At 41.0% G+C, this 11477-nt stretch overlaps 1 pseudogene; it reads right to left on the reverse strand.

Annotated features, from left to right (window-relative positions):
* Positions 1-928: 928 nt before the first annotated feature.
* LOC134877979 (general transcription factor II-I repeat domain-containing protein 2A-like) lies at positions 929-10558 on the reverse strand (annotated as a pseudogene).
* Between the last annotated feature and the right edge of the window lie 919 nt (positions 10559-11477).

Below are 11477 nucleotides of genomic sequence, written 5' to 3' on the forward strand. Positions count from 1 at the left end.
AAGAGCTTTCTGAACATTAAAGGCGGGGGGGGGGGGCAACATGCTCTCCGGCAGCCATCTTGGAAATCCACAGCTCTTGACAACATCGTCTGAAGAAACAGCCGGTTACATTTTATCATAACGGTTCCAGCAGGAAATCAATGTTTCTAGAAGAAACTGAGTGAGAGGAGGGAACCGGAGGTAGTCAAACGCTAACTCACTTCCGGGTATTAGGACTCGCTCCTGCGCCACTCTATAACTTATTTGCATAATATTGTTGTTGTTTTCCGTTATTGTGAGCAATCTGAGGCTTCTGTTGTAAGGAATAAACTGACAACAAAATACAGGAAACCCTGGTGTAAAGCTATGGTGTAGACCAGGGGTGGGCAATTAATTTATACAAGGGGCCACATGAGAAACCTGAACTGTGTTGGAGGGCCGAACCAAGATAACTTGAACTTAATTCTGCTCAGTATTCATTTTCTCCCATTTTAAAAGGCAGTAAATTATATATTTTGATTAGCTGCTACTGGTTATCAGAAGAATAAGGATATTCTGTAAATATTTATATAAATATATGAAATTGTGGTTTAGGTCAAATAGGAAAATACTCCTATAGAAGTAATAAACAGTAAAAACAAAAACAATCATTACATCAGTGTTTCATTTTATATTTAGCTAATCTTCACAAACACTGAAAAGGTGTTTTGCAGTATGTTAAAGATATGCAATTGATTAACTTTATACAAAAAGCAATACATGCTTTTAATTTTTTTCTGTTCATTTTACTGTTCATTGAGAGAAATTCAGTCTGGCTTGGGCTTGAACAAGTGCATTGAAATCTGGCTGAACGTCTGAGGTGGATATGCGAAGGGCAGCTGAGAGGTGATCATCAGTGATAGAGGATCTGTATCTGGATTTGTTGAATTTCATCACTGAGAATATCTGTTCACATGTGTAGGTAGTAGAGGACTAGAATCTTCTGAGCATGCCTCCTCAGGTGTGGAAAGTTCTCCTCTTTGAGAGAACAGTAAAAATCCAGCAGTGAGACTGACTTAAAGTGCTCTGCCAGAAGTGTGTCAGACTGCAGGTCAATGAGTTCCATCTGAACGTCGCTGGGTGCATTATCCACACTGCAGGTGAAGGGAGAAGAAACCATGTGCATGTCAGTCTCAACTGTGTTGAAGTCTTGAAATCGCCTTGAAAACTCACCATGCAGTGCTTCTAACATGGATGAGTACCTGTGGAGGTGATCAGCTGATGGTGCGGCTTCCTTCAGTGTTGGCAAGTGGGTGAGAATACTGTCCTTCATTTGGCTTGAGAGAAGCTGCAACTTTCTCATGAAAGCCGTACATGTCATGCACAAAAGGCCCTTGCATTGCAGTTTGACATTTAGTTCATTCATTAGTGATGTCACATCAACAGCAAAACCAAGGTCTACCAGCCAGTCTGCGTGTGAAAGCTGCGGGACGTCATTTTCTTTCTTTACACAGAACTCCTTAATCTCCTCTCTCAGGTCCCAGACATTTTTCAGCACTTTGCCCAGGCTGAGCCACCTGACAGCTGTGTGGTAGCTTATGTCACGATGTTCAGTCTCATTTTCCTCCAAAAGTGCAACAAACTGTCAGTGATTCAATGCTCTTGCCCTGATGAAGTTAACTATTTTAGTTACAAAATCAACAACACCTAATGTAACACAATGCAAAAATGTCAATTTCTGCTCGGGGTTCATTTCTGTCACTTTATTCTGCATTCTCTCCAGAAGTCCAACATTTTTCCCTCTCAGATTTGGACAACCATCCGTTGTCACACCAGCCAGCTTTTCCCATTTGAGTCCCAATTTGTCCAAACATGCATTTACCTCCGTGAACAAATCACTCCCAGTTGTTGTTCCTTTCATTGACTGCCTGGCTGCCAGCTCCTCCGTGATTTTGAAGTGTGCAGTTATCCCACGTAAGAAGACGAGTAGCTGGGCAGTGTCACATACATCGCAGCTGTCATCCAAAGCCAGAGAAAAATAGTCAAAGTTGACCGCTCTGTTCTTCAGCTGAATCTCCAGATTTCCCGGTATGTCCTCAACCCTCCTCGTTACAGTGCGCCGAGAGAGGGGCACGTCCCCAAATGCACCCTTTTTCTCCAGGCATATTAGTGCTGCAGAGTCCACCAAACACTCCTTAATAAACTCTCCATCAGAAAACGGCTTACTTTTTCTGCCGATTTTGTGGGATATGACTTAACGTGGCCTGATAGCCGCATCTCTGGGTGTGCAAAGTTTTGTAGAAAGTTCTTGTTGGTTTTGCAGTTTAGCTAGCAAAGCATCCGACTCCCTGGCGCGCTCTTCATCAGACAAGTTCTTGTATCAATCCTCGTGTTTGGTCACGTAGTGGCGATTCAAATTGTAATCCTTTAACACAGCGACCTGTGTACCACAAACTAAACACACAGCTTTACCTTTGACTTCTGTAAAAAAATATTTAGCAATCCATGTCTTGTTTTTTTTGTTGGCATGAGCTGACATTTTGAGGGCTAGCTGGCCAGCATCACTTATCTCTGTTCACCCACACACGTCATGGACGTATAATACGCACATGCGGCAAACGTAAATAAAAAAACCCACGAGCAACACACTTTTATAGCATGAACGGTATAAATATTTTTTCATTCATGTTCTGACTGACCTCACGCGGGCCGGTCAGGGACGCCCCGTGGGCCGGATGTGGCCCTTGGGCCGGGAGATGCCCAGGTCTGGTGTAGACTGTTTCTTTTCTTAAATCATATTCAAGCGTCATTGACCTACATTTGATTGATTTATCTAACTTATAACTTAACTTATAAGGCAATATACCTCATCTCTAGTGAGGGGCCAAGCCCTTTTGTATATTCTATGTATTTGGCCCTCAGTGAAAAAAGATTGGACACCCCTGCTTTAAACCGTTGAGCTGAGTGAATGTGCAGCTGTGTGCCCGTAACTCCCCAGAGGATGTCTTCTAGAGATACATTCCTTCCATCATGCATCGTTTTGTAAGGTTAAAATCTCCAGTGAACTTCATGGACCTTTGTCCAACAATGACTACTTTTACTGTCTACTACTTTAAGTACATTTAGATGAGAATACTTTCTGCTTTTACTGGAGGAACATTTTGAATGCAGGACTTTTACTGTGACAGAGTATTCCTACACTCTGGTACTTCTACTTTTACTCAAGTACAAGATCTGAGTACTTCTACTTTTACTCAAGTACAAGACCTGAGTACTTCTCCATTTCTGCTGAAAGGGCAGCATGAAATGTCTGTAGAAGCTTATCATTGAAGAGCAGACGTCCTCCCGAGGGTTGCACACAGGGGGAGAGCTAAACACCTTGATCCAGATCTGGGTGTCCTCAGCTGTTTCAGCTTTAAAGAGCTGGTTTCAGGGTCTTGTGATGAAGTTGTTCTTTGTTTAAGTTATTTTTGGCCTAAAGGACACTGCTAAAAAGAATTATGTCCACAAATGTTTGAACTTTGTACCCAGTGCTGCAAAGCTGGCCATCTGGCAGACACGTGAGGGCGGATGGAGAGCTGATTGCTGTGTTTGGTTGTAATAAAGGGACTTATAAGTTCCTGTTATTAAACTACAAAATAAAATCTTAATTTAAAGCACTTTCAGGTGCATTTTTTAATATTAATCATAATTGCCACTTCTTTTGAGACATTAGAATAACATTTAGAACTTATAACTTATACCTGGACTTCTCCATACTGGACATTCATATTTGATTCATGTTATTCTTTGCACACTTAGTGTAAATAATACCCTACTTTTAAATGCTGTTATCGGTATTTGGCCCTTCATAGTGTTTATTCTTCAGACAGTCTACATATTCTTATCTTTCCCGGTCAACTTGTATATATTTTACTTTTACAGACATTTGTCGCTGAGAGGCTGAGGCCTGGTTGCCTTTGTCAGACGTACTATCAAAAATTAAGTTTGGTATCCAAAATTGCGTTGAACCAAGCTTGCTTTAATAAAGATAATGAAGTTGGGAAAGTTTGCGGTCAACAAAAAATACAGCGACCCTCTCTTTCACACACACCTCACACAGCTGAACAGCTGATTATATTAACAGAATGAGTGTTGCGCATACCCATGTGACCCAACTGATCACGCCCATAATTGATGCAGAAATAATAAGTTATGATATGATAAACAAAGAACAATGCCAAAACAATAAATCATACATCAGAAATCCCAACTCTGACCTTCCTGGCTCCTCCAGAGATGTCAATTGTCTACTCTTTTATTTTTTAAATGATGTGCAGCGCCTTTGTTTTAACATGCTGCTGTAACAAAAAAATGTCTCAATTTGGGATCTTATCTTAAAATGTTTTAGTGCTGAATTAGTGTCTCTGGCTCAGATTCAGTAGTTAATTGATTGTTTATTGAACATGCCAATAATAACAACAACAAAGTAGTCTTTCTAATGAAATCCCTTTTCCGTCATTACATGTAGAGGCCATGTGAATCATGGGATAAACAAGCACCCTCACAACTGCCGACATTAGTCTAATTCTTCTCAATCATCAAGATATCAAAATGATGTCTATAAGCATTAACACATGTTTATAAGGTTTTGAAAGTAACTTTTAAAATGTTAAACCCAAACATCTCTTCTCTTCCTCAAACTGTGGAAATGTCAGAGGCCAACTCAGTGGACATTTACGACAGCTAAAGCTTTTCAGATGAGCTTTTTATTAGCAGCACCACCCTTTTAAATGTTCTTTTAGTCTTTATTATTTTTTTATAGGTTTTCACTTATATTATTTATCTAACAAATGTATAAGTAACGTTTCCTTTTAAGTTGGTCTTTTAATCGTTAAACCTTTATCAAAATGATAATTAGGTTTTTATTTTTATTTGTATGTTACAGATTTTTATATTTGATTGTATCCATTCATTTTGTCTTATGGCTTATATTTTTCCAAGAGGGATCATAATTTATTTTATTGTATTTCATTTTTATCATCAGTCCTTCTACCTCGTGTCCCGTAAACTGTTACATCTTTATCTTATTATTATTATTATTATTATTATTATTATTATTATTATTATTATTATTATTATTTTCTCCTTACTCCTCGTATCCTCCTTACATGATCACCCTGCATGGTACATCCTAGATGATCATCTTCAACTGAAACGTTGGGAAACAAGTGTGAGGGGAGAAGGAAGGAAGCAAGGAGGTCAGGGGGGGCATGAGGAGAGCTGGAGGGAGAACAGGAGACAGAACGGGAGGAGGACGGGGAGGGGGGAGGAGGAGGAGGAGGAGGAGGAGGAGGGAGACTGCAGTGGTTTGGGCTCCTGCAGTTCTCTCTTTTGGCCCTTAGATGGCACCGTGCACCACACTGCAGCTTCACAGATCCAACTACAGATGAAGAAACTGCACTGCACAGAGAAAGTGTGTGTGCGTGTGTGAAATAGAGAGAGAGAATGAGTGTCATCAGGGTCTCTCTCCCTTTCTGTAGCAACAATGCAGTTGCACGCCCTTGATGTTCCCTCCGTCACTGATGGAAAAGGAACGCGCTGTCCTTCATTTTGGGAAATAATATACCAGTATTCTTATTCAGAGGGCTCAGTGGATGTATACCACTGTCATGTTAACCACAGAGCAGGAGACAGGACGTAGTTAGCGTAGCTCAGCACAGCGACCCCTGTGCTGTTGCTACACCTGTCAAGCTTCAGGTTCTCGTGTGACACATCTGCAGTCAACATCCACCTGTTTCTGCGAGTTAAAGAAAGGATCACCCTATTGCACAAACATTGAGAAAGGACACTTTGTCAGATTTCGTTTTTGTCTCAGTCAATACATTTCCACTTGAATTGAGCATGTGACTTAAACGTCGGATGAGGAGACAAAAAATGTGGATTGAATGTTAGAACCTCCGTCAGGTCGTGAACATCTGAAGAACGCCTAGAGGAAAGTCTTTAAATTCAAGTATTAGGAAGTCAACGTCCATTTCTCTTTTTTTACTTCTTCAACACGTGAGCGGCCTTTCTCCGAGGTTAGCCGTTAGCTTAACATCACTCTTATTCCTCTTAACTCTGAAAAAAGCACAAGATGTCTGCTGCTACTGCTGTTGCTGTTACATCGGGGGGCAGGAATAGGCTCATGCGGGAGGAGGACATGACGAAAGTAGAGTTTGAGAGGCAAGTTTTTCCCGATTACTGAAGAATTTATATCAACTTTACTGGTTGGTGGCCGGATTGCCCGTTTTTCAGAAACCCAAATAGTCCAGAAAATGTCCCGTTGAGTAGAAGCCGATTTGTCTAATGTCCTGTGATCCTGAAAATAAACGCCTATAGATCCCATGGCCCATTGCCTTGGAAATTATTACTTACAAAGTCATAACCCACCCTATTGATTGGCTAGTACGTGTTACCTAAGCTTGGTTAGGTTTAGGCCAGTGGGGTGAGATTGTCTAGGTTTAGGAAAGGAATATCAGCTCATTACCTCTCACTTTTCTTTCACTGAATTTTTTCTCCTCACTTCAGTTTTTCTCCTCACTATTAGGGAGAATGGGAGAATAATGCAGTGTCCTTGGTCCAGACACTGAACCCTAAATTGCTTCTTAAAGCAGAGCCAGTGGTGTGTGAGTGTGTGTGAATAGATGATAAGGAGTTTGCTACCTCATATTGGCAGCCCTGCCATCCCCGTATGAATATGTTTGTGAATGGGTAAATGTTGTAGTATAAAAGCGTCTCGAGTGGTCGTAACACCAGAGAGAAGTATAAACATGAGTCCACTTACCATGTTCCTCTCCTCTCCATTTATCTCCATTAACTCCTCCCGACACACACACTCTCCCTGTGTATTGGTGCAATGTCAAAACAAACATGGGTCTCTCCGGGTTGACTTTGCCTCATCCTGTCCATGTGTGTACTTTGCATGTCTGTACCTTGTGTGCACATGTCCCCTCCTCTTCCACTCTCATACTGAAAAGAGCGCCGCAACACCTTAGTCAGCATGTTAACTTAATTAACTGATTGCGTGGATGTGTGTGTTTATGTGTGTGTGTGTGTGTGTGTGTGTGTGTGTGTGTGTGTGTGTGTGTGTGTGTGTGTGTGTGTGTGTGTGTTTACATGTGCTAATTCATAGTCCATCTCTGTGAAGGTTTGTGCTTAGGTCTGTGTTTGTGAAAGTGTGTGTGTGTGCTGGTGAGTGGCGTCTGTCAAGGACAGTACATGTGTCCGTGTGTGTGAGCATGTGACTGCTTACGAGAACAAACAGCCATGTCCGACCCGTCAGTCATCTCCAGTTACAAAAAAAAAGAAAAAGGTGAAAGCAGAACAGTTGTCTCACCCACGGTTAGAGAAAGTGATCGTTAGGTTACTTGTTTTTAAAAGTACAAAACACATTTGTCATGGCTTTAAAGAAGCCCTATTATGCTCATGTTGTGTGTGTTCCCTTACCTGTATTCTGTTATATAGACATTACACACTCCCCCCCTGCCTGAAATACCTTTTGTGGGTGAGGGTTAGTGGATATGTAGGACAGTAAAGGGGCTATTCAAGTTTTGTCATCGCACACACTCTGGAGTGTCGGCCAGAACACTGCTTCACGGCCAGGATGTTCAAGGTATGAGGTGTACGTTGGAGAAGGCAAGGGGACGGCGACAGGATGATTTAACCACTTGTATTGATGTGTATTTAAGACACCAATGGGCCACAGACGTACAGGGGGTTTGTATATGTTTGTGTGTGTGTGTGTGTGTGTGTGTGTGTGTGTGTGTGTGTGTGTGTGTGTGTGTGTGTGTGTGTGTTTGTGGTCTGAAACTAAAGAGAATATGAAAATAATAAGTACAAATACGTTGTAACCCGCACGCACATAATAATAATAATAATAACAATAATACGTTTTATTTGAAGGCGCCTTTCTCAGCACTCAAGGACACCGTACATGATAGGCCTACACACAAAAGGAAAATAAAAGGAATCAACAATGCAATACATAACTATGTTAACATATTAGCATAGCAGGCTAAACTCACGGCATCACGGCGAATGTACAATATTATATACATACATAACCATATACCAACAAGTACTATAGGCAAGTATATAACTAAATTATAACGAATAGTACACGTCACCAACATATTCCATTCATATAACAGGGAATAACGTCATATTAAACAACTCACTTTCTTGCATGGACGCACACTTCAACAAACAGGGTTTCTTACAGCAACACAGGAAGACGTCTGCTACTACCAGAGCGGGCCGGAATAAAACGTAAACAATGCGCGTCGCACTCAGTGTGACGTAGGTCCGGTTACTAACCTGAAACGGAGAAGTCAACATATTAAATGCCTAGAGCCTTTTTCTACACCTTTGTTTACTTCTGTAACATAATGACATCACTATCTAACACTCGCTATTATTGGCTAGCGCTCCAACACATTGTGCTTGATAGGCTAAGAAGCGGGGCATCTCTCAGCGGTTCACCAATCACAACAGAGCTGACCAGCTAACCAATCAGAGCAGACTGGGCTCTGGTTTCAGACAGAGGGTGAAAAGAGGTGCTGCAGCACAGGCAGTATGAGAAACATAAAGAGCTTTTTGAATATTAAAGCATGGAGACATGTCCCAGGAGAGACACTACTGTACACTGAACATCAGCAGGAGAGGACTCTTTAAAGTAGAGACGCTACATACTGATATACACCTGAACATCAGCAGGAGAGGACTCTTTAAAGTAGAGACACTACATACTGATATACACCTGAACATCAGCAGGAGAGGACTCTTTAAAGTAGAGACACTACATACTGATATACACCTGAACATCAGCAGGAGAGGACTCTTTAAAGTAGAGACTCTACATACTGATATACACCTGAACATCAGCAGGAGAGGACTCTTTAAAGTAGAGACACCAAATACTGATATACACCTGCACATCAGCAGGAGAGGACTCTTTAAAGTAGAGACACTACATACTGATATACACCTGAACATCAGCAGGAGAGGACTCTTTAAAGTAGAGACTCTACATACTGATATACACCTGAACATCAGCAGGAGAGGACTCTTTAAAGTAGAGACACTACATACTGATATACACCTGAACATCAGCAGGAGAGGACTCTTTAAAGTAGAGACACTACATACTGATATACACCTGAACATCAGCAGGAGAGGACTCTTTAAAGTACAGACACTACATACTGATATACACCTGAACATCAGCAGGAGAGGACTCTTTAAAGTAGAGACACTACATACTGATATACACCTGAACATCAGCAGGAGAGGACTCTTTAAAGTAGAGACACTACATACGTTATATACACCTGAACATCAGCAGGAGAGGACTCTTTAAAGTAGAGACACTACATACTGATATACACCTGAACGTCAGCAGGAGAGGACTCTTTAAAGTAGAGACACTACATACTGATATACACCTGAACGTCAGCAGGAGAGGACTCTTTAAAGAAGAGACACTACATACTGATATACACCTGAACATCAGCAGGAGAGGACTCTTTAAAGTACAGACACTACATACTGATATACACCTGAACATCAGCAGGAGAGGACTCTTTAAAGTAGAGACACTACATACTGATATACACCAGATAATGAGCGGAATTAGGACTGCTTTAAAAGAATGTGTTGTTGCTGAAAATGTTGCATGGAAGTATCCAGTATGTTCCATACTAACCTCATGGTCGTATCAAAATAACTACAAACCATGTCGGAGTAAAAAAGTGATGCTGTGTCTCAATCGGATACTTCCCTCAGTCGTTTTGAATATGTGAAGGTGACTCAGTTTGTATCCGGTCCTCCTACGTTTCTGTTTTGTCAGTAAACAATGTTCAGAAATGATATCAATGTGATTTTTAGAAATTAGCAAGGTTCATGTGCAAGCTTTTAGTTGAGAGCCATTTGTGACACTCCTATAGGATGTTTGTAAATTTAGGATAATTTATATTTGACAGCAGAATACTAGTAATGAAATGGGATGTCTATAATATGATACTTAGAATGATACCATTTTGCATAAAGAATATATTAATGATACTCCACAAATACGGAATGCAGGATTCAAATTTTTCTCATTTTACTCAAGGTCATAGCTTTAAGAAAATTGCCTCATTTTTTTTAATGTTTATTACTTAACGACAGCCAGTGAGACAATGTACAAATAGGGTAGAATCCAAAACACAAGGAGAGATCATTTTCTTCCAATGCTGCGAATAACAGCAGCATGACGTCATTCATCCATTATACATCATGGTACGTCATTTTACATTATGAAGTAAATTATGCATACTGTCCTATATGTTCAGAGCTTCTCCCTCCGTTGCGGATAGGGTACTCGTGCTGAGGAGTCGGACGTGTTACCCTGCAGCCCGGCTGTGTGGAGCTGTCCGCGGTGCTGAAGCCTCCCCCCCCCCCCTCCCCCCTGCAGAGTGATGAGGAGAGCCTTCTGTCCGCTCCGCTTCAGCACCACGGACAGCGCCCGCTCAGTCTGCTGCTGCTGCTCGTAGAGAAGAAACAATGAGGTCAAAAAGACAAAGTCAAAAAATGCATACATTCCGGAGTTTGTCAAGAATGCAACTTCGTGCGATAAATCCTCCGCTCGTGGGGGGTCTGGTGTTCTGTTTGGGTTTAAAAGTTTCAGAGAGGTGTTCATTTCACCAGCTTTGCGTGCTGTGAATGCTGTTGTGGTCTACTGACGGATTTGTTATTGTTTTGTTGCAGTATACAGCCTGAAAGTCAAAACCCCGGGTGAAAAAGTCCACCAGTCCTCGTTATGTTGATTGAATAACTGAAGGGGACTCAGTCTGTATCAGCTCGCTCGACGCTCACGTTGATGTTCTGTCAGAGAACTATCTTCAGATGGACTGAGAAGAAAGCTTGAAACAACATAAATATGATTTTAATAATTGACTGAATATCATAATCTCCATGTTGTTAAACTGCCTTCGTTTTAGATAAGTGTAATTTATAAACTGGCAATTGTTGTTTTTTTCTGTCAGAGGTTAGCATTTTTTTGGCCAAAAATGGTTTCAATTATGGTAAAATTACATGTACTAATACTACTACATCGGTCTACTTATTTTTATCTATAAGACTTTAAAAGCTGAACATACAAGACTAGAGGGCATGGTCAAATATGTGTGTGTGTGTGTGTGTGTGTGTGTGTGTGTGTGTGTGTGTGTGTGTGTGTGTGTGTGTGTGTGTGTGTGTGTGTGTGTGTGTGTGTCTCCTCCATTCGTTCCTCTTTTTTCGTTCCTTCCTCTTTCCTTCCCTCCTTCCTGTTTTCCTTCCTTTCTTTCTCTCTTTCTTCCTTCTTTCCTTCCTTGTCCCTCTACCTTTTTTAGTTTTGCTTTTTTCCAGCGCTTTCTTCTTTCCAATATTTATTCATTTCTATTTTTCTTTCTTTCTTTTATTTTAACAAATACACACAGGCCACATGATGAAAATAGAACATAAAGAACATAGGGTCAGAA

The sequence above is a fragment of the Eleginops maclovinus genome, chromosome 16 (assembly GCF_036324505.1).
Source record: "Eleginops maclovinus isolate JMC-PN-2008 ecotype Puerto Natales chromosome 16, JC_Emac_rtc_rv5, whole genome shotgun sequence".
Classification (NCBI taxonomy): domain Eukaryota; kingdom Metazoa; phylum Chordata; class Actinopteri; order Perciformes; family Eleginopidae; genus Eleginops; species Eleginops maclovinus.